This window comes from Pseudopodoces humilis, chromosome 1, assembly GCF_049639895.1.
Source record: "Pseudopodoces humilis isolate 2021_Gansu_Grassland_sample_001 chromosome 1, ASM4963989v1, whole genome shotgun sequence".
In the NCBI taxonomy this organism is placed as follows: Eukaryota; Metazoa; Chordata; class Aves; order Passeriformes; family Paridae; genus Pseudopodoces; species Pseudopodoces humilis.
Window position 1 is genome coordinate 148,763,089 of NC_142200.1, and position 3,935 is coordinate 148,767,023.

At 41.1% G+C, this 3,935-nt stretch overlaps 1 long non-coding RNA gene across 1 annotated transcript; it reads left to right on the top strand.

Moving 5' to 3' along the window:
- The first annotated feature begins 1,188 nt into the window (after positions 1 to 1,188).
- On the top strand, positions 1,189 to 2,197 carry LOC148185265 (uncharacterized). Its single transcript, XR_015771911.1, has 2 exons — positions 1,189 to 1,287; positions 1,969 to 2,197. It is a non-coding gene; the product is annotated as an uncharacterized LOC148185265 (long non-coding RNA).
- The last annotated feature ends 1,738 nt before the right edge of the window (positions 2,198 to 3,935 follow it).

A 3,935-nucleotide genomic window follows, 5' to 3' on the forward strand; every position in this document is an offset into this window, starting at 1 on the left:
GGTTGAGTGAGTGGATGCTCTTAATTACCTTACATTTAACCCACTATTAAGTTAATTGAAGTACTTTTAGGTTCATGGTTTTCTAACTTAAATTACTGCAGTGTATTCCTACCCTGTTGTAAAACCCAAACTGAGCCATGAGTTATTTATATACACCATTGTTGAGCTGCAGACAGAAATTCTTGAAAAGAAGACTAAAATCTCCACATAAAACATAATGGATTTGTTGTCTCACTATCACATATATTTTATATAAACTTCATCAGCCCCAGTCCAGCCTTTCCATGTTCTCAGTTACCCTGGTCACGAGTGGTGTCTAAGCCACCAGAGGACCATTCCTGGTTATAGTTGTAGGCTTTTTGCAGAAGCCATTTTTATAGCATCTCAAAAATATTGAACAAACCTGCCCACACCCACCTGCAGCATCCACCCCCCTTCCATCTGTGAGGCTCACTCCCTTTGTCCTACAGGCTCACATAAAGGAACAGCGATGGGAAACACTGGAAACAAACATTTCTCAGCAGCCTCCACCCCTTGAGGCCCAAGTGCTTGGTCTGCTCTTCAGCCTTCTGCAATCCTCTGCTGCTGTGGCTGTTTGGCAGCTCAGGGGAGAGCCAAGCCCTCAATGTCATCACTCCAAAAGCAGTGCTGGCTAAATGCAGGCATTTCCATTACTCACTCAGCCCACACTCCCCTGTAGTTGGTGCACATCAAGTCCAGAGAGTCAATATTCAAGGTATGATTCATTTTCTTCTGAAGCAAGCCTGTTGCAATAGCAATGTGCTGTAACAAAATAATGAGCTGCTGAGCAGGTACTTGGGATGAAGGTCTTGAAGGGACCTTACCTCAAACCCAGCCCATGGAGGGTACATGCTCCTCAGGGTGCAAAAATGTTATGAGCTAAAGGAAAAAAAACATTTAAAGTGAAGGTCTTTCCAAGAAACCTGCATTTCCCACTCATTCTCTATCCCAGAATTTCCTTTCAGGGCTGGGAGAAGGTTAGGGCAGATGTAAAACCTTTCCCATGTGGAGCAGCTGCTTTACATTTCCAGGGAATGTTGACTTGCTGGTTGGCTGCTGTCTGCCAGGATATGTTTGTAGGTTGTTGTTATTTCATCAGCTCGCTGGAAGGAAATCAGGTGGAGCACGCTGATATCTGGGGATGATCATTCAGACAGGTCCAGCTGCAATCCTTCTAATCACCGATGTGTAATTCTCTGTTTCACCCAGGACAGGAACTGCTGCATTCTAACACCGCCTCCTGCCCAGGCTCTCTCCATATTTAAGGTAATCTGCTGAACACTTGTTTTATCTTCCTTGAGGAACAAAGAGTCTGTGGAAGCCTGTTGTTGGCTTAAAAACCCCTAACACCAGATAAACAGCATTTACAAGAATCACTATCCTGTTCTGCATTTACGACACAGTCCTTTAAGTCTGTGCCATTGATCAAATAGTTTACATTTATTATGAATAGAAGCCCTGTTTACATTTCTCCATGATTAAAAAAGGACTGAGATCCAACATTCTAACAAACTTCAGCTGAACTCAGTGGCCTGAGAGCAGCAGCTGACTTGGCAACTGAGCTGACCCATGAGCTCTCAAATCTTGTTTATCTGTCCATTTTCTGTCTGTGACAAAAAAAGTTTGGTGAAGCTTGTAGGGAAAGGTCTTGGGTTTTTTGTGATACCAGCTCATATGAGAAACAGACAAGTTTTCAGGTTTAAATGCAATCTTTCCTGAAACCTTTTGGAGCATTCAGAACCTCTGTCAAGGTTTTACCTCAATTATAACTCATAGGAAAACTTTCCTACCTACTTCAGGCAATAGAGAGAAATTCAGCAGTTAATTGCTCATGGAGAATGTGGCCGTCTCAGTCCACATCACACTCCCTTTTCCATGATTTAGGGTTACCAAAAAACATCCCTGCTTCGACTTAAATCACCTTGTGTTTCCTCCCTTCTCTTTCAGATGAGAGAGGAGAAGATTCAGATGAGAGCAGCCCTAGGCCACAATGTTTGTACAGAGGTGGCAAGTTTGGACAGTGTTTACAGGAATCTTCTCCACACACACATGTCCTAAAAGTGTGATATCAGAAATACATTAATTTCTGCCCTGGGGATGTTTTAGCAAAGGTAGAAAATATCAGCCTTCCTGATCTCACACCTCCAGAGGAATAAATCTGAAAAATGCCACTGAATGCACTGAGGTGAAATCTTTGGGAGTTTTTACACTACCTGCAAATGTCACCCACAGACTCTAGGAGCAAATTTTAGTTTCTCATTGGATTTAAAATAACCTCCAGTTTTCTGAATAGTATCCAAAATTAGATCATATATTTTGGTAGAAGTTACTCTGGGTTTGACATTATTAGCAAAGAAACATCCATGCCAAGCAGTTCTGAGGATATGAGTAATTATATGTGTCAAGACAGATTTAAAAATAAAAAGTGATTATACCAGATCGATATTCCAAATAATAACTATGCAGGGAGAGGAGAAAATAGTAAATCTATTTTTATTTCTTGTGACGCATCAATTATGGCAATAACAATTACTACTGTTATGTATAATCAATTAAATCCATCAGATACACCAAATCTAATAATTTGGGAAAATTATAAACCTGGATTTTGAGGCTACACAGAAACGCTGTGACTAACTGAACAGTACAGGAATACTGGTTTTGTGTTTATTTATTTACTCCAATTTGGAATCTATTTATTAGAAATCCAGACATGGCTTCTGTTGCTGAACAGATTTTTGCTTTCTATACATTTTTCATATATTTGTAGCTTTGTAGACTGCCAGTACATGGTTATAGCTTCTGGTGCTTTTCCTACCCTTTCCCCCTCTCTTCAGAACAATAAGCTAAGCTTCCAACACATGGCTGAAATACTGTTTAGTTTTATTTTCAAGAAGAGAACCTCCAAAAAGACATTTTGTTTTCCAACCAGAATCTGAGAAGACACAAGAAAAAATGGGGCAAAGAAGCCTCTGAACCAACCCCAATGGGGCAGAACAGAGGGAAAAATTACCTAACCAACTGCTCTTCCAACTGGACAATATTTGTTAAATATTTTAATTTTCTAAACTTATAAAAACTGTAGAAATCTGATGCTGGAAGCTTCCATTAAAGACCTGCCTTTTATCTTACTATTTTAACACTGTTGCAAGTTTTGGGTTTTGACTTCAGGCAAGAAAGGACAATTTCTCTGTCTCACTTCTCCTCGGGTTATTTAGCTCTTACAACTATTTCATGTGTTAAGGTTTGTAGGGATAATAATAAATGATCAGCTGGAGGTTTTTATGGTCACTGTGGTCCCTCTCAATTATTATGTATGAAGCTGAAAAAGAAAAATCATGTGTCAGTGTCCTGGGACTGGGATTTGCTTGTTTAAGCTGGGTTCTGAAATGATCCTGATAGATAAATAATGCACAGTGACCTCCCAAATACCAAGGCTGGCTGCTCATCATGAGATCATGGGGGTGAGAAGTGGCATGGCTTGATAGCACCCCAAAGCCATCAATAGCAAACCTGATCCTCTGACAGTGCAGATAATGCAGTGAGAGGGAGAACTCCCTACCAGAGAATTAAACAAAGCTCTGAGTTGTGTTTCTGCCTCTTCCCCGCCCTCCTTGCTGCCAACAAAGCCAAAGATTTATGCAAAAAGGGAAGCACTGTGCTCACAGGATACAGTGGCAGCTCCCGAGGCACTGAGGGCTCAGCAAGGGCTGCAACTGCTGCTGTTTCGTGTGCTAAGCCTCTCTCCAAACCATCTCTGTTAAATATTATGTTTAAGTGCCACGTCTTGTCAGAGAGAGATGCATTTTATGGCGGCTCATTCCCTTTTCTGCAAACATTGATCATTCTCTTCCCTTCCCTCTCCCCAAACCCTCTCCCCCCTCTTCATCTGTAAAAACAACTATGCTAGGGAT